At 41.7% G+C, this 26,512-nt stretch overlaps 1 long non-coding RNA gene across 1 annotated transcript in view; it reads left to right on the top strand.

Annotated features, from left to right (window-relative positions):
- Positions 1-26,512, top strand: part of LOC125630344 (uncharacterized) — a 63,101-nt gene that overhangs the window by 16,939 nt on the left and 19,650 nt on the right. The window contains exon 3 of the long non-coding RNA XR_007354641.2: positions 19,352-19,439. This is a non-coding gene — a long non-coding RNA (uncharacterized LOC125630344). The remainder of the gene's footprint in view (positions 1-19,351; positions 19,440-26,512) is intronic.

Below are 26,512 nucleotides of genomic sequence, written 5' to 3'. Positions count from 1 at the left end.
GTTTTGCAACCAACTCGTTCCATATATGTCTCTGTTTCACACTCGAGTATGTCTGTCAGGAATTAAATAATGATATGCCTTACCATATACTTATAACATGTCACACACACGGGTGATTTCTGAGAGATAAAATCAGCCCCTATTTTTCAATTCTAGGTTTGTTTCAATAAGAAATAAAGCAGCCTTTCTCCACCTCTTGCCAGCAGTAAATAAATCTCATTTGCATATCTTTGCAGAAAGTTCCTGTTCTACTAGAATAGAAACTGGGCTTACCTATTTTGGCACTGTGTGGTAGGATTGGCTGGATCAATTAGAGAATTATCTATTTATGAAATGTCTAGCTGCAATGAAAAGAGCCGGTACAATTATGTACTGTTGTCTTGACAACTGGGAAGGACTGATTGGATCATTTTATCAGTAGGGTTGCTGATTTCAAATACTGAAAAGCAAGCAGCAGAAAATAGTCAGGGATTTAGATTTGAGAAAGAGGAGATTTTTTTTCTTTTCTTTTTCTTCTTCTTTGATAGTAGGGGGAAATAACTAAATAAATGGGGAGGGGGCGCGGAGGGGAGGTTCGCCAAGAAAGCCAGAGTTGCTTTTGTACATTTCCTCATCGTTTTCAGTGTGAACCCAAACTCATATCTGAACCCGGAATCAGGGCAAAAGCATTATCGCTCTGCTACTTTGTTGCTAGAAGTGGATTTTTTTTTTTTTTTGGTTAATATTTTACCGTTACATCTGACAGGATTTCACATTTTAGGTAGCCCGCCTTTAGTACATTGAACTGCCAGACAGAGAAATTAATACCCTGAGTGACTGTATTTTAATTAAGCAATTTCATGCAAATTACAAATTTTAGATTGCCAAATAATATATTGCATAAAAATTGTAGGCTGGCTGATCTGATATGCATGGAGTATTACTCTTCCAGGCGCTGTGCATACATGGGGAAATGAACAAAAATGCTAATTTCCAATCTACTATGCAAACGGTAAAAGATGCCTATTTAGATACATATGCTTTCTTTAGGAAGGGTAAACAGTTCTTTAATTTAATATAGCTGACACTTGAAGATGTGTTTTTTCTCTTTTACCAAGATAATTTTTGCATTGAACAAGTAAATGAGAATTCAAGTAGAAAGCATCTTGTTAATGGCGACTAATAAAAACTAATATTGCATGCAATATAATGATATTAAACTTGTAACTGGTACATAAAGCAAGATCATTCCTATTGTTGCGCTGTCAATGAACATCAAATATGCTCGCATATTAAATATATACTTTTCGACTGGAGGAAGTGTTAACCCTCTCTGTGTCCAGTAGAACAATTACAAACTACTTGCGAATTACAAAAACTGAGGGAGGGAGGAGAAAACCAAGTCATACACAGAATAAACAAAGCAGGCAAAGGTCCCTTTGATCCCTGTTAAAAGGTTTACTGAAGAAAGGAAATTAGGAAACTTCTGTCATAGCAACAAGCGTGAACACCTGCCCTCCCTCCGCATCCCCCCTCCCCATGAAACTGTGTTTACATATAACAAAAAGAAAAGACTCTGATATCAAACCAAATAGTCGTTTAAGACTCAAAGACTTTGCTGTTGCAATATAGCCTTTATGTTTGATAAAGGACGTATGAAGGACAGTAGCAGCATGCCCTCTAGCTCCACAGTATCCCCTCTCATACCTATCTTCCTCATTCCGAATGCCTATCAGCCCACGATCATGGGGCATGTGGGGTCCTATATTACAACATGACTAGATACGTCATGAGATGATTCCAACTTTTTTCAGAAAAATACAAAGCTAGCGCAACTCTTCAAAGCAAATGTTTATGAACTGTAGCAAATCACACACAAGTAGGCAAAACAGGGGATTACAGATAACCCAAGAGCAGTGGGAAGCTTGTCTCTGCCATTCGCAAAGGCTCTATGCAAAAGATAGAAGCAGAACTGTGATATTAACCCACGGGAGATCTCATCTCTATTTTTTTTTCTTTTCTTTTTTTTTTTTTGCCGCTTCATGAAATGATCTTAAGTAGCTTCAATTCCAGAAAGTCCCTTAGAATCCTGAGCCCCAACACTGAAACTTTCTAAAAGAATTGCCATCAAATCCTGCTTGCTTTATTCAATGGAGCCTCTCACCAGAATAAAGCCAGCAGGGGTTGACCCGGATTTTCTTTCTACTTTATTGGTTGCCTTATTTGCCCACACCCTGCATAAACATAATCTTTGCAGTGAAACTCTTCCTATAGGAATCATCCCAGGCTTCAGAGATGCTGTACACAATTAACCTGGTTACAAATTTAGCAGCTCCACTTACATTACTTAAAATGATTTCTCAATGTGTATGTTTCCAAGTACTTTGTATCTTACCCACATACACTGAGTAAACAGGTTGAGGATACCAACATGAAATAAAGCACAAAACACAGAAAGAATAATTTTTGTCATGTCCAATATTTCTTTGGCAATCATGGCAATATTGATACATTTTGTTTGTACAAATTTTGCACCAAAAAAACCCCTTACACAAATTTAAATGAAAGTATTACCTAGCTGTGTTTCTTTAACAAATTGCAGCAGTGAAATACATAGTTAAAATAGTTAGAAAAAAAGCAATGTACAGGGCCCCAATATTATGCAGGACTTTTACACATACAATATATAGGAACTACTTACTCTACATAGGGATTATTTTGATAAATAAAATTATAATTATCACAAAACTATATTTTGCTTTCCGTTACACTGGTGTGATTCTACTAAAATCAGTAGTGTTAGTCTACATTTACACTGGCATAACTGAAAACAGCACTTGTCCTATATCATTACATATTTGTGCAGAATTTTTAGTAAGTATTGCCCAAAAGTAATTATATTTATTGTGAGCCATATATTTCCTTTCACTTGTAAAGTTACCTTGGACCAAGGCATGTCATGGATTTTTAAGCAGCACTTCCCATTGAAATCATTGGGGGAATTCTACTAAAAATGCGATGGCACAGAGTAGCCAATGGAAAATGAGCACTGACCAACACAGAGATATCTGGATAATACGGTGATTAATCTACATACACAGGATAAACAAACAGAGAGATAGTTAACAAGAAGTCATGAATATTGTCATGTCCCAAAGAACATGTGTTCACCTGCGTGCATATGTGTAGATGTCAGGTCCTGCTATCCTGTATTCACAATTGTTATTTCACAAGCACTGAAAAAAACTATTCAGTAGTCATCAAACAACAATTTTTGGTATTCATCTCAACTGTTTGCACACAGATCCAGAGTGAATTATGACATCACTTGCCTGTAAGCGGATGTGAATAGAGCTCCAAAAAGAAGCACGTGCACCTTTAAGCCTGGGTTCAGTTACCCACGTGAAAGTTCTCATATGCCACCATTTTCTCAGGGAGGATTTAGACTCAGTTTTAGAAACATAAATTACGACTGCCCTTTGATAGATTCAACTGTTCAGTTGAGACTTCTCAGATGTGTATCCAATATGTCTGGCTCTATGTAATTTTAAACATAAATCAGAAATCTAAATTTTATGAATCAGGGATATCATGTGGATTTGTGACAGTCTCTGGAAGATTCTGGGTCCATGAACTGATTAATATATTCAAGATTAAAAAAATGTAGGCATTAAAGCCCATATTCTAATTAGTACATGTCCAGAAAGATATATGGTGGCTTCGTTGCTGGGGATATTGCTATTTGTTTCCTTAGTGTTAATCCAAACATCGTACCGTTTTCTTCGAACAAAACATTTCTGTGTTGTTCCAAACTGGTCAAATTGTTCATTGCAAATAGTTCATCCAACATATTTTGGCAATTGTCTTGAAACAAAGAATTCATAGCTTTTATTTACTAGTAACTATTAATTATTAATTATTATTATTATTTGTTGAACAGTTTTACTGTTGGTTGAATAATATTCAGTGAATACTTGTCTTTATTATTCAGACAGCTGTAGTGACATCACTCTTGTGCTAATTAGAAGGGCAAAGACTTTCAGTACCCGCAGCTGACCATCTTTTTAACTGTGAAAAATTTCAATTGAACAATAATCACTGTTCTGCTAAAGAAACCCAGCAGCTTATCCCAAAGTACAATACTCAATCAAAAAATGTTGGACAACATTCATGTGACCTTTGCCCGCTTTCAAAATTTGGTATTAATTCAATTGTTTTTTGTACAGGATTCTCCAGTGAGTAATGTGGGTTAGATTTTCCAGGATGACCCTTGCATTTTAGCAAAACAGTGATTATATTTGGGGTAATGCTATTCAAAGGCTCTAACCCTATAACCTTACTCCCACGAGTGAGAAACTTTTACTTACAATAAGGACAATAAGCTCTACTTTTATGTTAAGGGGCTGCAGGGTCAGACTCAAAGGCCCAATTCAACAAAACATTTAATAGTATGGATTCAATGGGACTTCAGCACGTTTCAGTGCTTTGCTGAGCAGGAGTGGACCATCCTAGTTAGTAGTATGGTCAATGTTCTTAAACATAAAGGATTTACAAAGAATCCTATTTAATATTTTAAATCCCAAATTAGGCAACTGTCTGGAAATAGAATGCGTAGGAAAAGAGGTGAGAAAGTTAACATGGGTTAAAACATAAAAACAAGGTGGGGGAGGCTCCCTTGATCTGGGGCTGCTTCTATTCTCTGGCACTTGCAGAGTCCTTCTCCCGCTTGTGCTAGACAAAAGTTTATCCAAACAAACACAGGACAAGAGTTCTTTCCCTCTTTCTCCCTGGGGACAGGAAGAATAAGAGTAAAAAAAAAAAAAAGTTCAATCTCTTAGGCAGTTTCTCAATCACCTCTTTGGGGCTCATCTTATCAATAGGTTTTTAGTGTCCTGGATCAGGGCTAGGCCCCCTCCTTTTGGGAACCCCACTCTGCACCTGATCTGTACCATCTCAGGGGTGGCAAGATCTGTGACTGTCTTCACTGTTTTACCCCTACAGCCAGCTGTCTTCAGAGCATAGCAGTCTTCCCCTAGTTGCCTCCCCTTCCTGTGGCAGACTTTTCCCTTTTACTCTTCCTCCCTCAGAGGAGTTAGCCTTGCAAGTGTGTCTGGTTAGTGCTGGCTGGGCCCAGAAGAGCTCGTTAGCTTCCTCTCTACTAGGGTGAAGGTGTGTCCCCTCGCAGACCTCACTCCTCAAGTTGGAAAGGCTGTCTTGGGGTGGGTTGTCGCATCTCCAATTTCCAGAGGAAAGTCCTTGGCACTAGTACCGTCCTTTCCTGCTTGGTGTTGCACCTTGAAAAAAACTGTAGGGCTGTAATATGCGGTACCACCACATCATATGCAGGTCTGAACCTTTTATGATATGGAACTAGCACAGGGGAGCATGATCGTTGATCAAGGGGAAAGGGTTGCCTAACAGGTAATACCTGAGGTAATCCATGGTACAATTAATCACTAGTTCCTCCTTTTCAATAATCAAGTAGGCCTTTTCTTTAGGGAATAGCTTCCTACTCAAGTATAGGATTGGGCATTCTTCTTCTTCAAAGTCCTGCTAGAGCACAGTGCCAAAACTGACATCTGAGGCATCTATGTGCAGTATGAATTCCTGGGAAGAACGGGAGCTGAAGAATATAGATGTACAGCACAGTTGTTCTTTCAGGTCGTTAAAAGCTGTTTCACAGTTCCCATTCCTTCAGAATTTCTTCAAGTTGCTACCTTTTATGCCATCCATAAGGGAGACTGTTTCTGAGGCAAAATCAGGGATAAACATCTGGTAATACCCTGCCAGGCCTAGAAACCATCTCACTTGCCTCTTCATCCAGGGAACTGGGAATGTCATTAGGGCTTGCACCTTATTGATCTCTGGTTTCAGGAGGCCCTTATACAGTATCCCAAAAAAGATTAGCTTAGTCACAACAAGACTACATTTCACAGGTTGGCAGTGAGGCCTGCATCTTGAAGGGCCTTTAGCCCTGCTCTTACATGCTGCTGATGGTCTCCCCACATAGGACTGTAAAAGACAATGTCATCTATGTAGGCAGCAGCCTACTGATGATGAGGACTGAGATCTTATTCATGAGCTGCTAGAAAGTTGCAGAGGCCCCATGGACCCCAAATGGCATAGTCTCCAGCCGGAAATGCCTGAAGGGGTTGAGAAAGAGTTTTATCCTGTGAGGATGGGGATAAAGGGATCTGCAAATTACCCTTTGTGAGATTGATAGTGCTCAGATACGTTGCTGGTCCAAGCCACTCGAGTAACTTGTCTATCCTTGGCATCAGGTAAGCGTTGCATTTTGAGATGGAGTTAACTTTCCTGAAATCAATACAAAACTAGACCAAACCATCCAGTTTAGGAACCATGACTAGTGGGCTCTTCCATTCACTTTTAGACTCCCTAATTATCATCTGCAGCATCATTCATACCTCTTCCCAGATTGTGTTCCACATATTCCTTGGTCAGGGTCCAGAGTGGTCTCTAGCTGGTGTTAGATTAACTGTGTTCTCCCTGGCTAAAGGGAAAATACAGTAGCAAAGACCTCAGTCAATTGGAGGAGTTGCTTCCTCTGTGTAGGGGTAAGTCCCTCACCCCCAGGCACTTTTTTGTGGACTTGGAGTACTTGGTGTCCTAATTTGAGCTCTGTAGGGGAAGGAGTTATCAATAGGGCTTCTTGTGTCTTCCAAGGCTTAAGAAGACTCACACAGTAACTTTGAGTTTCCTTCCTTCTACCCTCAGTTTTATTTTATAGTCCACTGGCCCTTCCTGCCTGACAACTTCAAATGGACCCTGCCACTGGGCCATTAAGTTTGACTCAGAGGAAGGAAGCAGAGTCAGGAGTCACCCAAGTAGAAGGTCCATAGTCACACCCCTCAATTATAATTTTGTTCCTGCACATGTTGGGCCTTTCTTAAATTTTTTGGAGAAAAACCCGTATGTCCCTGAATCATTCCCTTAGATGTGAGACATACTGGGTTGCACTTAAGGCACCTACGCCCTGTTCCTCCCAGCAAGTCCAAAATTCCCAGTAGTTGGCGGGCATAAAGTAAGCCAAAGGGAGACAATCCCGTAGAGACCCATGGGACCTCCTTTATGGCAAACAGAAGCTGAGAGAGTAGCTGGTCCCAGTGCTTGGGGTCATTACTAACAAAGCATTTCAACATTCCCCTCAGAGTTTTATTAAATCTCTTCACTAGGCTTACAGGTGGTAACCATGGTTTTCAGGGCTTGACATTCAGAAGAGAGCATAACTTGTACATCAGCTAGGAGGTGAAATTAGTCCCTTGATATATAAATATTTCCCAGGAAAATCATAAGGTGAGAAGAGCTTTGGGAGCTCTGGGGCTATTGCCATAGATTTTACTGAGAGAAGGGGAACAGCCTCTGGATACCTAATCTCATAATTGACAATTACTAATATGTACTAGTACCCCAATGTGGTCCCATCCATGGGCTTGACCACACCCATTCTGATTCTTTCAAAGGGTTTCTTAATTAAGGGCACAGAGCTCAAGGGTATGTTAGGAACCCCCTTTTTGCTGGTTATCTGGCAATCTTGGCATGTTTGGCTAGTAGAACTGAGTTACCTGTGACAGTGTCTACTCTCTTCCCACGTGCCTAGTGCATGGGTTACCATGGGTTGTCATGCACAAACTGCTGTGCTGTTGGTGGTAGTTAAGTGGCACCAGAAGTTGTGTCTTTATTATCCCAGTTTGTTGATTTCTTTCAATTCAGTGTGGGTGCTCTTTCATGAGCACAAAGTGCTTCGATGGCGGCCTTTTTTGTTTGTTTGTTTTTTGTTTCGGCGGCAGAACTCCGGCTTTTTTTTTTTTTTTTTTGCTTTGGCGGAGGCACAAAAGAATTTTTTTGCGCACACGGCCTCTTAAAAATTATTGGCTGGGACCCAGAGTAGTGGGCCAGCCTGGGTCCCCCCCACTCACCACTAGGGAAGTGGCTAGACTACAGAACTGGGAGATACTTCCCCCCCATGCCCAAGAAGGGAGAGAATATGGATGGTGGCACAGCTGGAGGCTGAAATGTGAAAAGGATGCTGCAATTCCTGGGTGGAGACAGATCTACAGACAGAGAAGGTAGCAGGAGAGGCACTACCAGGAGAGAGTGTGCTGGCTGAGAGAGCTAATCCCTGAGATAGCCAGCAGGAGGTGTCGCTTTGGTGAATGAACCCTGTCAAAATCCTTACAGATTGTTTGGTCACAATTTACTCCACCACCTAAGACTTTCTTCCAGGTAGAGCCATTTCCAACAGTGTTCCCTCAAGTGCTGTGCTACAAGAGTCTGGCTCCATTGAGGTAGGTTTCAGGTCTAAAACATTGGTCATGGGTTTCCTTGGAAACGTCTAAGTAGTCCAAAATATTAATAGTCCTTGTTTATAGTCCTCAGTCTGCTCTAAATCCAGGTTATGGTAGGTCATCTGTGCCGGACCCATCAACTATGGAGCCAAAATCAAAGCCCACTGCTCAGGCAGCCATGGGAAGCTAGTGTCACCCTCTCAAATGTTACTAAACAGGCCTCACGATCATTATCTGGCCCCACATCAGTTATCTTCATAGGTATGGAAGGGGGACCCACCTCCATGGAAGCATGCCCTGCTGGGACTGTAGGGGAGTCTAAGGCCAGCCCTATCTGTTGTATCATTTCCTTGTGGTACTGTTCCTGCTGGGTCATCAGTACCCTCAGCAGCGGTTGCATGACTTGAACTTGCTATTGGGTGGTCCACTACTGAGCAATTGCTGCTGGAACTGCTGTTGCTGAGCTGCTTGCTGCTGCTTCTTCATTAGCCATTTACACCACGCTCAGGTTCCATCTTGCTCAGAGCTGCTAAGCTCTATCTCCCTCCATGGATTTTTTAAACCCTTGCATCAGGCATAATTGTGTCTGCATTCTCCATCATTTGTGGTGTGGGGCAAGCCCCCTTGGTTCCCCACCAACCACAATTTAGGGTTGTTTCTCTTCCCTGGCACTCAGAGTCCTTCTCCTGCTTGTGGTAGACAAGAGTTTCTCCAAACACAGAAAAGGGGTTCTTTCCCTCTTGCTCCCCGGGGACAGGGAGAATCAAAGTAAAAAATAGGTGTTCAGTCTCTCACGCAGTCTGTCATCCCTCTGGGGCTCGGCTTATTTGTAGACTTTCATGTTCTTGATCAGGGCTAGGGTCTGTCCTTAGCTCCCCACATTTTGCTAATCCCACTCTGTATCTGGTTCTTACAGTCCCAGGGGCAGCAGGGCCCTCGACTGTCTTCCTCTTGGCTGATCTAGTCCTATAGCCAGCTGTCTCCAAGGCACAGCAATCTTCCCCTAGCTGCCGCATTTTCCTGTTGCAGACTTTTCTGTTTAAGCTGCCTCCCTCCAGGCAGAGCAAGCCTTGCAGGTGAGTCTGGCTAGTGTTGGCTGAGCCCAGAAGAATTTGTTAGCTTCCTCTCTATTAGGGGCATGCCCTCTCACACATGTACAATGATTAAAACCCTACCTACAGCCAGATCTCTCAAAACCAAGATATATTATCCAATGAGCCAAGGGAGCTTACTAAATAAGCTAGGCTGTTCTTGTGCCACTCATCTGTCTGTGACAATATCATTCTTCCACAAGAAGATCTTCCAAGGGCAGGATTTGGTCATTGGACAAGGCAAGATATTTCATGAATGTTTGCAGTTAGAATTGTTCATTTAAAGTTGTTCAAAGTTTAACAAACCATGACATGACTACTACCTGTAACGTGACCTCCACATCCCACTGGTAGAAAGGCTAACGAGCATTCCTGCACTCAGGCAGCACCAGATAGATGCACCTGCAGAACATGGCCACAGAAAAGGGAGTAAAATTTGCCCAGGAGCAGAGAGGCTGCTGGGGACTTCTAGTGAGCAACAAGTATGGGGAGCCCACCTGAAGCAGCGGCTAGACTTTCCTCCCACCACCCGCCCCTTTGGTTGGGGCAAACATACACTACGAGCTTGATTCAGGCAAGGGGCCCTGAATGACTACATCCCATCAATGACCTGTGGCAATCTGGGGAGCACCTCTACAGACAGGTGAACTGTAGCTGGACTCTGAAAAGACCATGGGAGTGAGATGAATACTGCCAAGAACAGCAATATTGCCCAGAAGTTGGGCTCCCATAGGAGACCCGGGGCAAAAGACTCAACGAGACTATGGCAGAGCCCAGGCTGAGGGTTGGCCTATGGCATTATATTACTGAAACAAAAACAAAAAAAGATGCTGAAAAGACAGGCGTAACTTGTGTTACAATACAGCAGCACAGTTTGAGGCATTAGGTTATCATTTCCATTCCAAATTCTTATTTTCAGGGGCACATAACTTGGTCATAAAAAATCATTCAGGATTTCCGTGAGGTATACAAATGTATCATACCTGAAAGCATCTTTTGGACCATTTTTAAGTTGCAGAATGGCTAGATGATCCAAGTGTCAGATATTTTTTGTGCTCCTTCAACTCAAAAAAGTAGTGCATTAACTAACATTTCATAGGCTGTTAGACCACATTGCTAAGTAGTCTGCTTTAGGATACTGGGGAAGAAAAAATAAATGTGAAATAACCAACTTATTTCATATAGAAATGCAGTTTTCTGAATATTGACGATTTTTAAAAGTGATGTATTCATGAAGAATTTTAGCACAAGACTTTGGACCATATTCAGCCCTGACATAAATAGCTGCAATTCCTATTGAAGTCAATGGGAGAAGTATCTGCCTATACTGTACTATGTAGCCATGTCGGTCCCAGGATATTAGAGAGAAAATCTATGAGGTAATATCTTTTATTGGACCTATTTCTGTTTGTGGGAGAGACAAGCTTTTGAGCTTACAGAAGAGCTCTGTTTAAACTCGAACGCTCATCTCTCTCAACCAGAGAAGTTGGTCCAATAAAAGCTATTACCTCACCCAGCTTGTCTTTCTAATTTACTGTACCATGCCCTTTATTTCTATGTCTGGGAGCTAGAAACATGTAATAGCCTTAAATAAGCTATTATACACTAAGGCGGGGGTGGGAAGAGGATAAGAAGCAGCAAAATTTGGGGAGGCAGGCTGAAATTATCTTTATTTATATGGAGAAGTTCCCATATAGTGAGCTAAAAGTATGCATTTAGTCATGCAACAGAAAATGCAAAGATACAGCTCTTTTGGAACCCTAACTGGAAACATAAGATGGGGCACCACCCATTCCAGCTGGCCCTGAGCCACAGGGCAGCCTGGGGCTGGGAGGGCCGGCCACACCCCTGTGGATAGCAATGGCATCCTCTGGCAATTAAAGCCCTCCTTTGTTGGAGGGGGCTGCTATTGGTCATACCCAATGCTTGTAAAACAAATTGCTTGCCTGATGGTAAGCTGCTGACCATAAAAGACTCCTGGCATTAAAATTAGGTATGAGTCCACTGTCACTGAAGAACGGGACTGGATTCGCAGGGAGGCCTGAGCTCAGTGCAGTACCTTGCAGAATATTGCAGGTCTTAGGCCATAAAATGGCTGGGAGTCTTGGAAAGGCTGCAGGTCTATGAATAATGCAGGCCTGGTTGAGCCTTGGGTTGAAGTGGTTGGTAACTATGGGATATGGCAGAAGTCTGGAATTGAGTATCAAAAGGGAGGAAAGCCAGTGACAGCTCAGAGTGGTGGTCGCCGCTTTTCCCTCTTTGATGGTAGCAATGACAGGTGGCCCTTAGCAACTATCTTTCTTTCCTTTTTTAAGTTAAAGATTTAATAAAGTTGCCGTCATTTGGCCAAACAATTCTAATTTCTGACTCCAACTTAGTAGCCCCTGCCTCCTGAAAGCATCAGCACTGCTAGATGGTGTCCTACTACTTATTTCTAATCAAGTCAAGCCAATGTTGGAGACCATTTAAAGTGCCCATTGCTCATGATGATTTGTGTTCTTCTTAATACAGTAAAAAAAAAAAAAGGAAACTTTTATGTTCATCTATGATGAAATGCACGTAATGGGCCAAACCCTGTTGCTCGAGACACTGCTGAATATGCCTTTTTTATCTATTAAGGAGAATACTGTACAGTGCATCAGGGCATTCATCTTGCCACACAGATGATTCACAATTTTGGAAAAATAAATCCTGAATGTTAAAAATAAAATTGGCTTTTAACCTGCTAAGTAGTAACTATAGGCCCTAACATCCCCTCCCATTATGCTATATGATGAGGAGCAACTGGGTGCTAAGTGCATGAAAATGGATCTGGGTGAGAGTAGAAAAAAGGGAAGTAGGCTAGGTAGCAAATGACCTACTCAACATATGATACTATCAGCTCCTCTGTACCAACTCTGTACTTACAATATGGATAATTGATTAGCGATGGGGGACGTGGTTTGGCCATGGAGAAGCTGGGGACTAGCTGATCAATACAGCATGCTCCCATGGCAAAGCAGAATAGTGAAATTTACACAGAAGAATTCTGTTTCCATTATTGCTGAATTATGAATTACTAACTCTGTAGATTCCAAATGCCTTCAGAGGTGGCAGAAGGGTGCAGTGAACTAGGGGCATGCTAAGAGCCAATGCTCTAAGCACCATGGAGACAGCCTGATTATAGAGCAAGACAAAAAAAATGGTAATGGTTTCCCACAGACATTTTTGAAAAATAAATCTTTAAAACATTTCTTTCCACTTTCTTTTCACACTCTCTTCCCTTTCCCCTTCCACTTTTGCAGTGGCAAAAGGGAAAGGGAGAGAGAAAGAAAAGCTGAAAACCTGTTTGAGGGAGGTTTTTTGTTGTGTAAAAATGGGAACATTTCAAACAACACAAACTTTCAATGAATGTTTTTATTTTAAAATGTTGTTTAAAGGCCCCTTTTTTTGCAGGGGGAGAGGAACATTTTTGGATGAAAAAAAAATTCAGCCAGGTCCACTGTTTCTGCTCGTCTGGCCTCAGATCCATGGAATTAGATGTAACTTTTCCATGGGTCCCTGCCTTCTGCACACAAGGCATTCTGCACAGCTGCAAGCTGTGCCTCATAAAGATGAGAATGTGGAATAACTTGGCAGACATCAAACTGAGATCTTTTTGGTATGCTCTCCACTTCCAAACAAGGCCAAACATAAGAGAAAATTCTACTTGCCTTAGTCCTAAAAGCAATTCCATGGGACTTTTGTGGGATAACTTGAGGGGAGCTTGGTCTACACTTGAAAGTTATATTGACAAAGCTCCATCAGTCAGAGGTGTGGGGAAAAAAAACATGTGTCTGACCTACACAGCGTTGCCAACAAAACCCCCTATGCAGAAGCAGCCACTGACATAGCTAATGTTGTTCAGGGAATCTTTTCCTACACCAAAAAAAAAAAAAGAACACTTCCTTCTCCTTTACTCCAAGTATATCTGCACTATGGAGACTATCCAGCATTGCCAAGTCAGCATAGCCCTGTAGTGTAGAAGCAGCCTACATTGACAGAAAAACCCCTTTTGTCGGTGTAGTCTGTGTCTGCACTTCAGGGCTATGCTGACATAGCTCTGCAGGTACACTCTCTGTAGTGTAGACATACCTGGAGTAAAGTGAGAACGATTTGACCTGAATTTTGTAATTTACGTGATTTTCAAAGCACATTTTAGTTTTGCAAAGCCACTGTAATATGTTTCATCTGTTCAGGTGATTTTGGCACAATCTTTATACAGTTTCTCTACTTTGCTATCTCGCATAACCTTGTACTACTGAGTAGGTAAATTGTATCTTTCACTATTGCACAGAGTGAAATTTTGCAAGTAAATTTATAATCTAAATTATTAACTAAAAATAATATTGCTCTCCTATTTTGTTTTACTGACATTAAAGAATTTTTTTTATGATGGAAGTGAATAAAAAGAAGAGACGCAGTGTTTTTAAACAGTACCCAAAGGATTTTTAAAAACCAGAAAATTGAAATAATTTTGTAATGCTGGCATTATTTGCTATTTAGCTATTTTTTTAAAAAAAAAATGTGCCTGTCATTAAAACCACCTTAAACTACATTCCTTATGAAAGAATTGAATCTACTCATTTGTATTAGTTTAGCTTTAATGCCAGCACTATGGCTTATAAGTGCAGTATTAGAAAAACAATAGATGTCATATGATGCTTTTATATCTCCTTTATGTTTGATTCCTCATTGCTTTTTCTCTTTTTTTCTTCAGCTGCTAACCACTCTCCCTCAAATACAGAGCATCTGCCAGTTCCATTATACATGAACTTAATACTACTTAATAAAATATAGAGCTCCAGTTGCAATCTACCATCAAATTGGATGTAATTTAAATAAAACAATAATGGCAAAGTATCAGATAATTCCTATACATTTCTGTATGATAGATGCTAATATATTTACTCTGGATTTTGATGAGTTAGTATCATTTGCACAATTAAAAAGAAAACATTTCTGTACGACATATTTGGGGCTGGAGCTGTTAAAGTGGCTTTAGACTCAGATTTGCACATTTTCTAATCTGGTGTCAACATTACAAACACCTCTAACACAACTGGCATTAATTCTTGGCCGCCTCAGCAAAGGGGCCAAGGCAGTGACAGCTGGTACAAAATAAGTGGTGGGGCTGATAATTATATCCTCCCCTTGCCCCACATACAAACAAATATTTCTGACCCCCCCTTCCAATACACAAACAATACAATCATTTCTGATTTCCCTAGTAAAGTCAATAGAATCATAGAAGATTAGAGTTGGAGGAGACCTCAGGAGGTCATCTCGTCCAACCCCCTGCTCAAAGCAGGACCAATCCCCAACTAAATCATCCCAGCCAGGCTGTGTCAAGCCTTAAAAACCTCATCTATCAGCTAAACAATTTGGAACTCCCCCACTTGACACCCACCTCCCAGCCTTTCTTCTGTAGCTTCCACCACTGCTCTACTGCTTTGCCAGGCAGCTCCCCTTCACTCTCCTCCCTGCCTCCCACCTTCTCTAGGTTACAGGTGCCACTGATCCCCTTTTTTCCCAGGTCACAGGCTCCCCTCACTCTGTCTTCCATTCTCCCTTCATTGGGAGGGAGGGGCCTGAGGAGCTAGCAGCCAGCAATCCCACCTGTCCCTCCTTCCCATGGTGCACTATGTGCTACTGCACACTGCCAGGCCTCCCCCTATCTCCTCCTCCCCAAACAACCACAAATCTGATCTAGTCATAAGAACAAAGGACTTCACAGCTGGGAGACAAGAGTAGATTAGCAGACTCAAGCACAGACATGTTATTCTGTAGACTCCTCATTCTACAGCTGCAAGTAAAGGTAAAAAAACCTAAAAAGATTATAAGGTAATCAGTCTAATTCAAAGAGTCTGTAAGAACGATAAGGGAGGGGAAAAAATCTGTCATTTGGGAAGAGTTCAATACAGACAGTTCAGCCAAGGCCAGGGTACAATGGAGACTTGCATGGGTAGAAAAGCAGTGAAAATGTATTGCTACTTCTCGAGCTGGTTGTGAATTTTCTGATGGAATGTTATTCCACTGGAAAATCTCAGTTCATGGTTTGACAAAAGTGTGCAGATTTTGACAAATTTCCATTTAAGAGAGAAAGAGAAAAAAAAATCTGGCATGAAGCATTTCAATAATGTCAGAACAGAACATCCCGACATTTTTGGAACAGAATGTTTTGATTTTTTTTTGCTTCAAAAATGAAATTTTGTTTCAAAATTTCTTTTATATTATAAACATTTTTAAAAAATTAAATGCCAAAATCAACATGAAACGGTTTGATTTGATCAGAACAAAGTGTTGCAATTGACCGACAACAAGCATGGAATATTGTTTTGCAGGAAATTTTTGTTTCCGTTTCATTCCTGAACCAAAAGAAATTTCAAACACGTGGAGTTTCCCTTGAACTAGAAAATCCAGCTCCTGCCTTGCTCTGATTGGTGTCATTTTCCCATGTAGTTTGGGGGCATTGGAGTGGGTCAGTTTGTTAGAAGAAAAGTGACTCAGGATATTTCCTAGTCTAAGTTATTTATTTAAAATATGCACAAAAATCTCTGTTTACTTTGAACAGATATGGCAAAAACAGCAGCAAGGCTACACTCGTAATTCCGCTTACATAACCCCCAGCTAAGGCATAGTTGTGTTCAGCTCCATAGCCAGAAATGCTCCTCTAAATCTGTGTCTCTCAGCTTCTCAATTCCAGCAGACAGTCAGAGGGTCCTATACTGCCAATAGGAGTTGTATGAGCAAACAACTGAATTAGTTTTGCGAGAGTGTTTAACAAATTTATGAGTAAGATTGTATGACAGGGTTGCTTGCGACAGCCCCAGGGCTCACTTCTAGTTTATGTCTTTTGTTCCTCAAAGAACATGCTTCAGGGTTTCAGCCAGCCACCTTCGGGGTCAGGTAGTGATCCTCCCACGCAATGTTTTCTGTTGTTTTTTTTTTAACTCTCCTTCCTCTGAAGCATCAGGGTTAGCCACAGCTGGAAATGGGATGTAGGACAGGGAGGGCCAGGGCTCTGAGGTGGCACTAAGTGTTTGTCTCTCGGATGCTTAGCTGGGTGGGTCTTGCTCACGTGATCAGGATCTGATTGCCACATGTGGGGTCAGTAAAGATTTTCCCCCAGGTCAGATTGGCAGTGACTATGGGGTGTTTTTTGCCTGCCTATGCAGCCTGTGGGTACAGGTCGCTTGCCAGGAGTATCTGGGTATATTTCACTTATTCAGTTCCCCGCCATTGCAGAGACCTCGGGCACTGGTGAACCTTGATCCCTCCTATTCCCTAGCTGTGGCACATAATAGCCCAGTCTCCTGTGGGCTGTAATATTTTGGTTGGTGTGAAGGTTCTGGGTGGTGAAGGTGCCCAGTGATATACTGGGTCAGATGATTTGGTGGTTCCTTCTGGCTTTAAACTCTAGGACTCATTTGGGAAACCCCTGAGCCCAAAGTCATATGGCTTTCATTGTTCCTAATACTGAGCATGGGCTAGTTTAAATGGGCTTATTCCATTCTGTTTAGATCACTGTGACATCTGCATAAAGCTATGCATAAAGCAACATTACTGACAGCTGCCACATGAGGTTTCTTCTGCACTGTTTTTCTCAGAGGAAATGTGCATATGATGCCAGGGACATTTTTTATTTTTGGCTTTGTTTTTTTTTCCACGTGATGTGCTCTGTGCCTTTACCTGTGCCCTGTCTGCTGCATAAATGAGTTTTACTCTTGTAGTGGACAAGTCCATTGTACCTGAGGAGTAGAGTAATGGAAAGTGGTCAGGTCCTGATGTTTTAGGTGATCTTTTAGATTTCCTGGGCCCTTTAGTGCCTTGAAGATAAAGCCTGAAATCTTGCTGTGATGCAGTGTTCTATGGATAGCCGGCATAGCATATGGAGGGCAGGACCAACGCACTCATGTTGGTGAAGAACTCTGGTGCTGCATTCTCTACTAGCTGTAATTTCCTGAACACTGGAGCTTTCATGCCAGCTAGATTGCAGAATTGTAGTCCAGGTGGAAGGTGAGGAAGGTGTGAGTTGCCACGGCCATGTCATTGCTCAGTCAGCTAGCTAGCTGGAGGCACTACTGACTGCTCAGTGTCAATGACAATCCAGGAGCATTCCTAAATTTAGGACTGAATTGATAACTTCAGAGCATGTATCTTCAATCAGAGGAGACTGTAACAGGATTATAAGCTCTTCAGAGTGGTTTACTCTGCCTACCAACATAAGGTCAGTCTCACTAGGGTTTAACTTCAATCAGTTCTTCTTCATCCATGATCTGATCTTGGCCAAGCACTGGTCTAGATGACAGTGGTGTACTCGTATGGTGTGAAAGCCAGGCAGAACTGTGTGTCAGCAGCATGTTGTTGGCATTTGTGTCCATGTTGTCAAACTAATTCTAGTCACTGCATGTAGACGTTAAATAAGATTGGAGAGAGATCCCTATGCCATTCTGCATGTGAAGGATCTGATCACTGAGCTGCAAGTTTCCCTCATTACACAGAATTGACAGCAAGGTCACCCTCTTGTGGTGTCTCAGCTCGGTGGGATGGTGCTACAGAAACCTGTGGTTTGATATGTGAGAAGAAGCCTGTTGAATGTCAGGAAGATAATCAGGTTTCAGAGTAGCAGTCGTGTTAGTCTGTATTCGCAAAAAAAAAAAGGAGTACTTGTGGCACCTTAGAGGCTAACAAATTTATTTGAGCATAAGCTTTCGTGAGCTACAGCTCACTTCATCGGATGCTCAAGTACTCCTTTTCTTTTTAGGAAGATAATCAGTCACCTGGAAACTAATGAAAAAGGATATTAAAATAAGTGTCCCACGTTTAAGTCAGTTAACACAGCGCGTGTCACTTTTCACTGGCATAAGTTGGTATTTATACCAATGTGAGGCAATTTTATTAAAAATACATAACACATTAATACTAATCTATTTACATGATGCCTTTCCCCACAAAGGATCCCAGTTCACAGATGCTGCAAATTATATATACAACAATTATTTTACTCATCACTAAAATACAGATGCCTCTAGGTTAGAATGTGGCACTCTTTAGGAGTGCAGAACAATGCTACCCAGTTTTCGGAGGGAAGTGAAGAATACTGTTTATAGTTAAACATGGATAATTTACACAGACAGAAAATAAGTGTGACTCAGCTGAACAGTAACTGAGAACAGAATTTGTTTGGCTCCTTAATCTTGTGAAAAATATAATGGGCTACTTAATGACTACAGGTGATCAAGACTGGTTGTACATATCATCCAAAAGAATGTACCACCACCACCAGAGTGCTCCATAACGTCTTCCTGTAGCATTGGTTCAATAATCACTATGGGCCTGATCCAAAGCCCACCGACATCAATGGAAATACTCGCATCGGCTTCATTTGGCTTTGGATGGGGCCCTTTGAGGGAGAAGTACTACTTACTGAATCACTAACACTTTAAAATCCTGTGCTGTCCTTGGGGAAGTTTAATCCTTGTTAAATGTTTTACTTTGTCATGGAAAAATTTAACTGTGGCCTTTACTATTTGAGAGCGAAGTGGGACTGATATATGTAATAGTGATACCAAAGTACCAACCCACTTAGATGTAGTATTATCTTCAGTAGGCTTGTTATATGAAATATTTTTTAAAATACTTACCTATTCTGCCGTTGAATCTGACAGTGATCAAACATGGAGCAGCTTTTATTTTTTTAAATGCTTCTTGGAAATATTTTTCATATTTAGTTCAAGTTTGCGTCTCAATGTGACAGCTACTTTCCCCTAAATATAGGCCATTATTCTTTGGTTATTATTTTATTAGTGTTTATTCGTGATTCTGTAAGAATAGCCTTACTGGAGTGAACTGTCTTTCATGATCTTTCAGCACAGTGTACACTTTTATATTTCCCATATTACTACCCATTCAGGGTGTGATTGTGTTTTAATTAGCAGATTTTCTGTTTTGCAGGAGTGGAACTCATTAGCTTCTCTCAGAAAACAAACCACATCCCAGGAAAAAAAAGTGTTCCACGCAGAATTTATACATGCACTTTAAGGTGGGTAGAAAGCTGGCTAGATTGTCGGGCTCAACGGGTAGTGATCAATGTCTCCATGTCTAGTTGGCAGCCGGTATCAAGTGGAGTGCCCCAAGGGTCGGTCCTGGGGCCGGTTTTGTTCAATATCTTCATAAATGATCTGGAGGATGGTGTGGATTGCACTCTCAGCAAATTTGCGGATGATACTAAACTGGGAGGAGTGGTAGATACGCTGGAGGGGAGGGATAGGATACAGAAGGACCTAGACAAATTGGAGGATTGGGCCAAAAGAAATCTGATGAGGTTCAATAAGGATAAGTGCAGGGTCCTGCACTTAGGACAGAAGAACCCAATGCACAGCTACAGACTAGGGACTGAATGGCTAGGCAGCAGTTCTGCGGAAAAGGACCTAGAGGTGACAGTGGACGAGAAGCTGGATATGAGTCAGCAGTGTGCCCTTGTTGCCAAGAAGGCCAATGGCATTTTGGGATGTATAAGTAGGGGCATAGCGAGCAGATCGAGGGACGTGATCGTTCCCCTCTATTCGACATTGGTGAGGCCTCATCTGGAGTACTGTGTCCAGTTTTGGGCCCCACACTACAAGAAGGATGTGGATAAATTGGAGAGAGTCCAGCGAAGGGCAACAAAAATGATTAGGGGTCTGGAACACATGACTTATGAGGAGAGGCTGAGGGAGCTGGGATTGTTTAGCCTGCAGAAGAGAAGAATGAGGGGGGATTTGATAGCTGCTTTCAACTATCTGAAAGGGGGTTCCAAAGAGGATGGCTCTAGACTGTTCTCAATGGTAGCAGATGACAGAACGAGGAGTAATGGTCTCAAGTTGCAGTGGGGGAGGTTTAGATTGGATATTAGGAAAAACTTTTTCACTAGGAGGGTGGTGAAACACTGGAATGCGTTACCTAGGGAGGTGGTAGAATCTCCTTCCTTAGAGGTTTTTAAGGTCAGGCTTGACAAAGCCCTGGCTGGGATGATTTAACTGGGAATTGGTCCTGCTTCGAGTGGGGGGTTGGACTAGATGACCTTCTGGGGTCCCTTCCAACCCTGATATTCTATGATTCTATGATTCTATGATAAGAAATTCATTCCACAAGTGGAGTAAGACCTTTAAAAGACCTTTATCTACCTCACAGAATAAATTTGATACGGCTTACAAACCATTATGTGAACTCTTCCTCTCTGTGCATGCAGATAAAACACTCTCCTCTCCTAAGTGCTCCTGCCATAATTTCCATTCAGATGGTAACACTGGGGCAGTTTACTGTACTATACTTGTTTATGGTTACATATCAGATTGTAAAATATTAACATTTATTTCGCTTCTTCTAATAATATTTTTCAAAATCTAAGCAGTTTAAAAACATGTTTGTATGAGAAGATCCATTCAGTGGGATTGGACACCTTGCTGGTGGCACTGCTGAGACTGCTTAAAAAGTCCAGTTGAATATATATATATGACAGTACAGGCTACAATGAAAGATGGCTGCACTGTAAGAACTTTTGGTTTATATAGACTTGCTAACTTCTGACATTGGGATGTTTAGCTTTATATGTGTGAAGCATTGCTTTGGTCAGTTTATAATAGCTTGAAAGGTGAAAGATTTTGGCAGTCTGGCACAGCAGCATTCAGAAGTGGACACAATATTGGCAAATGGAAAGATCATTAAAAGATGCATTGCAAGCTTAAAATCCTTAGGCCCCGACTTTCCAATATGTCTGCACCATGCAGGGGCTCAGGAACAGCCTGATTCAGAGCCACCTGGCCCTGGCACAAGTTAGGGTTGTCCCTAAGCAACACTAACTTACACTACTGGCACAAGTCTTCAAAGACCTTATGTCAGCAGGGGCGTGCACAAGAGAGGGCGAGGAGGGGCACCGGCCTTCCCCAATAATTGACAGGGTCACAGAGCAGAGCTCCTCCAGCCCTGGGGCCACCATGGCTGGCAGAGGTGTCACCTCCCGCCAAAGGAACTCTGCTCTCCCCACACGGCCAGAGGAGCTCTGCACTCTCCCTTTTTTTGCTATAATGAAACTCTGGCTATCACAGCCGAATGGCTTGGATCACCAGGGGTTCATTATAGCGAGGGTGTGCTGTGTTTCCTCATAAAATCATGTGTTTAACATGCCCCTCTAAAAGTGGTCAAATTTAAATTCCTGTGCCCACCTCCATCTGTCAGTGAAAGATCGGACATAGTGGAGACCTGCTCCATCACATCCTCTCCCCTCTCTGCCCTGCCAATGACCGACCCCCTGACATGACACTCAATCTCCTTCCTCTTGCCAGTGGTGGTGGTATTACAACGGGACAGAAAGTGACAGAGCCACATTTATTTCAGGGAGGAGATTCCTGAGTAGAAGGGCAACTGACACATTTTGTGGTACATACGGTGCAAAGCAGCCTTTGCAAAATAGAGAAACCTGCCCATATATTGTTCACATAAAAACACCTACAGCATTCAGCCTACCCAGTAATGATCAGCAGACAGTTTAATAGGAAAGAGCTGGAAACATAAGCTGAGAATCCTATACATTTTGTAGACTTCGTAGCTGTGCTGGCCCAGTGGAAAGGAAATTAAATAAATGTGCAATTGTTAAAATTCAAACTTTTAAAAAACTGTGTGTATTAATTATTTTCGACAGAATGAAAATCTTTGCTAAAATAACAAAATATTAAGGGAGTGATTCTCTAGTGTGTGACTCCACTTTTATGCCCAGGTAACTTGTTTGACGTCAAAGTAGTTACACCAATTTTTGTTGCATTTTGCTTAGCCAGTTAAATCCACAGGCATGTGTTAAGAAAAAAAATACACATTCTATGGTGTATGCTTCCCAGCTGTGTGTAATGTTGGCTTCAGTCTCAAATAAACATATTGTATACACCTCAGAAACCTATCACTTAATACACAGACAGCTTAAGATTGTTGACTTGAAATTCAGAAGAGGATTAATTATCCTCCATTTCTTTAAGACTGGCATCTTAATTGTAGCTGGGAAAGGCAGGTTGGCTTTGAGGAAAGTTAATTTTGTTCATTTGTCATTGACAATATCACCTGCTGAGCTAAAATGTTGTTGAGGACAGACAAACTGGAGGGAGGGCACCAAATATAATGCCCACAGTACCAAGTGCTGGTTAAGTGTTTTTCTGATCCAGCAGTAGGGGGAAAGTGTTGCCTTGCATCTGACTATTTAAGCAAACAGGAAATGTTGTGAGAAACATTCTTCTTAGAGTATTTCCGTTTGGGAATAATGTGATAAAGCTTTTTTTTCCTGTGTTATTTCCAACTGGAAATACGATGAGGAGGCATGTTTCTCATTATATTTCCTATTTGCTCAAGTACATGCCCGCGCCGGGGGAGCCGTTGAATCAAAAAGCAGGCAATGCCTTGGAGTTTTGATGCAGGCAGGCAGGCAGGTGAGAGAGAATTCAGTCTCTCTTTTTTTTTTTTTTCCAAATTGGTCCAAACCTTGGTTCAAAATGAAAATGGAATTATGGCTTGGCAGGCTTCCACAATGGTTAACTCATCCATGCTGACAACAACCCTGCAGCTAACTGACCTAACTCAGAATCCCACATGCTTTCCGGCATTAGTTATTAAGATTCTATGGATTGGCAAGACCAGGACTGATGGCTGCAACCTATTCTTTCCATAGAAATCTGCTGATACCTTGAATATGTCTCTTTGCTCTTTTGTTTCTTCTCCACTGCCTGTGCAATCAGCATTGTTTCCCTTTTGAAACCAATATGTACTGTACAAAGTCATTTTATCTTTGCACCGTGTGAAAGACGACGTACATCATTGCTTTTTTTTTTTTTTTTTTTTTTTGCTATTTGTCAGAGAGCCAGGGCCAGACCAAATCCTACATACACCACGTAAGTCTTACAAAATAGGGCTGAAATGGGACTTAAATGGCGCATAAGCCTTGTGCTGACACTCTGTGAATGAGCTGCTCTCAACAGAGCTAACACCAGAAAAAGAAAGAATGTGATGCTGCCTGTAATGTGGTTTCCTGTCAGTCCCATTTCTCCATGCCCCCCCCCCTTCCATTTAAGCATTCTATTTTGGCACAACTCAGGATGTGTGATTGAGTGTAAGAAGCAAATGGTGTCAATTAAGCATCAATACAATGAAGGAGCAACTCCCTGCAGAAAAGGTGGTATTTATTCGTGCTTGCCATCAAAATCCATTCTTCTTGGCACATATGCTTGAGTGGGGCAACTACGTTTCCTAGTGAGCAGGCAAAATGTCATCCCAACACATGGCCATGAGTGCAGGCAGCCAAGAGCTCAGTTACTGTGTGAACAGTAAGTGTATTTGATGGCAAGATTTCTAACTAGAAATGTCAAAATTGCTGTCCATCCTGAGCCTTTGTGTCTATAGTTAGAGGGATGTATGCCTTTATCACTTCAGCTCATATCTGGATTAACTTCAAAAATAAAATAGGCTTTCACTGCCACAGAAGGCAAGTTTTTAGCTCTGTTTAATCAGGATTTGTGTTTGGGGGGGAGAGGGGCGCAGAATGCTCTGTTTTATGAAGATCATTAAACAATTTCTGTGTCATAAGGGCTTTAATGTGATATCTTTTTTTATGGTGATGATAATGTTTGGCGCTTGTAATGGATTTTTCAGTTTCTCTCTCTCGCACTCCCTAGTGATGTACAGAGCAAAGTTATTAAACCTGTAGAATGGAGAGTTCTTATCCACATTTTATTTTCAGTAGCTATATGCTGATCTGTTTTATCCCCAAAGCATTTTACTTGGACATCATTTTAACATTTGCATTTTCTTTGCCAGCGACTTTGTTACAACAACAACATCTTTACAAAAGGGTAAGCATTATCCCCACTTTACAGATGGGGACACTGAGGCACAAGAAGACTTGTGACTTGCCCAAGCCAATTTGTGGCAGAGATGGCAATAGAACCCATGCCACTTTGCTCTCAGTACTCTGCTATGATTCATTCTTTAATTGAAATGGACAGATAAAATGTTGAGAAATAAAATGCCAGACATAACTATTAGTGTGAAAATGGTGTGTTTGCAATGGTTGTAATGTAATGTTGTTATATTGTACAATTTGTATCTTATTTACATACCACACAGTGCTAAAACCAAATATCTACTATCACTATCCCTTTTTAATACATTTAAGGTTCCAGGAGGCACCAAAAAAAAAAACAAAACCCAAACCTAAACAAAACCTTGGAACTTAGTAACGCATGTAAACTTGGAGATTGCCTAGGAACTAGGAGATGAATGAAAGAGACTAAACTGGTCAAGGAAGAAAAGCGTACTGCTTCCTTCATTGTCCTGGAAAATGTATTTGTTAGGTGGCTCTCTGACCCAGAAAACAGGAAAAGATCCTTCCTAGGGCAGAAAGGGGATCAGTGTCTTTATAGTAATCTCTTATGATAAACAAAAGATGAGTTTTCCCCTTTTGCATCATATAGGATTTCAGAATTGCCCTCCATTATTCCCTACCCCTCTTCTAGATGTCGTGAAGTTGCAGACATTGAGGCACAAGTGGCTATGACTTAAAGCAGAACTCAGTCTTAACATGCAACCTCATCTTCTTTGCTTTAGAGTGTAATTTTCTTATCTATTGGTCAAATTCTGCTTTTGGATGAGCACGTATAGCTCCTACTGAAGTCTATGGAACGTTTGTGTGTATCTATGGGGAGACTGTAGCCTTTTAATCTTTCTCTCCCAATTTGTTGGCCACACCTTGTTCCATACCAAGAGAGTGAGGAAGCAGCTACTGTCGAAGACAACATGAATGTAACATTATGTGAAGTTGCTAATTTTTAAGTTTTTGTCAGTTTAAAGAAATGGAGCTTAATTCCTTGATCAAAGAATACCTACATCATCTATTCAATGCACCTGCTACTTGGCAAGTGCTTTTCAAGGTGTGAAAAGCAATCTTTCATAGAGGCATTGTTCATGTAAAAGATATACTTGGTTAGTAATAATAATACATGGGGAGTAGGATGATCATAAAACAGGCCTTTGTTTCTTCACAGGAATTGTTTTGTGGGATATACCCTTACCAACAAAACAATGCTGTGATCGTAGGATGATGAGTCAATGTGAATTTGTAACAGTCCTGAGCTCCTGCAGACTTTTCTATAGTTTAAGAGCTTGAACAAAAGCCCAGTGGAGTCTTTCCAGTGATTTTAATGGGCTTTGCCTCAAGCCTCATATGTTCATAGTAAAACAGTTCAGCGTAATTCATAGGCTGTCTTCAGCACACATACATCATAAGATGTCTCAAAGTCTTCACCTCAAGTACAACAATCCTCATATTTGTGGCCACCAAATTCTGACCTTTACTTAAACAGACAGAGGTTGATCACCTCTGTGTTTCCCATTATCAAAAACTTTGCCTCTCTATGTGGGTGTGAACACTTCCATATGCACTTTCCAAGCACTGGTGACCAGAGGCGCTGACGTTCTAATGTGCCAGGAGGTTTTCCCCCAGGCCCTGCCCCACTCCCCACTCTTCCTCCAAGGCCCCACCCCCCGCCCTGCCTCTTCCTGCCCTGTTCTGCCCCCACCCCTGAGTTCACCTCACCCTTGCTCCTCCCCTCTCCCCCCAGCACCTCAACAGTTGATCACCAGCACGCTGGAGACACTGGAGGGGAGAGAGAGGTGCGGACTGCTGGGGCTGCTGGCGGATGGGATGTGCTGGGGCAGGGGGAGGAGCTGATTGAGGGGATGGGGCTGCCATTTTTTTTCCAGAGTAAGTGCCTGTGCTGCTGACTATGTGTTGACTATATATGTGCTCACATGACACATGAGAAATTGTGTCCAGACAAATGAAGGTAGTGTGAAGTCCCCTGGACAATTCAGTGCTGTACCTCAATAGTCTAGGAGATTTTCAATAGAAATATCTCAGTCAACTTTGACTTTTCTGAAGAAAAGCATGAGGCCTTAATTAGCTGGGAAAAGAAGTACAAGATAGACTCAAACTCATAGACTTTAAGGCCAGAAGGGACCATCATGATCATCTAGTCTGACCTCCTGCACATTGCAGGCCACAGAACCTCACCCACCTATTCCTGTAATAGACCCCTAACC

This window comes from Caretta caretta, chromosome 1, assembly GCF_965140235.1.
Source record: "Caretta caretta isolate rCarCar2 chromosome 1, rCarCar1.hap1, whole genome shotgun sequence".
Taxonomy (NCBI): Eukaryota; Metazoa; Chordata; order Testudines; family Cheloniidae; genus Caretta; species Caretta caretta.
The sequence above is the reverse complement of the archived record's forward strand: the minus strand, read 5'-3'. Positions and strand labels throughout refer to the sequence as shown.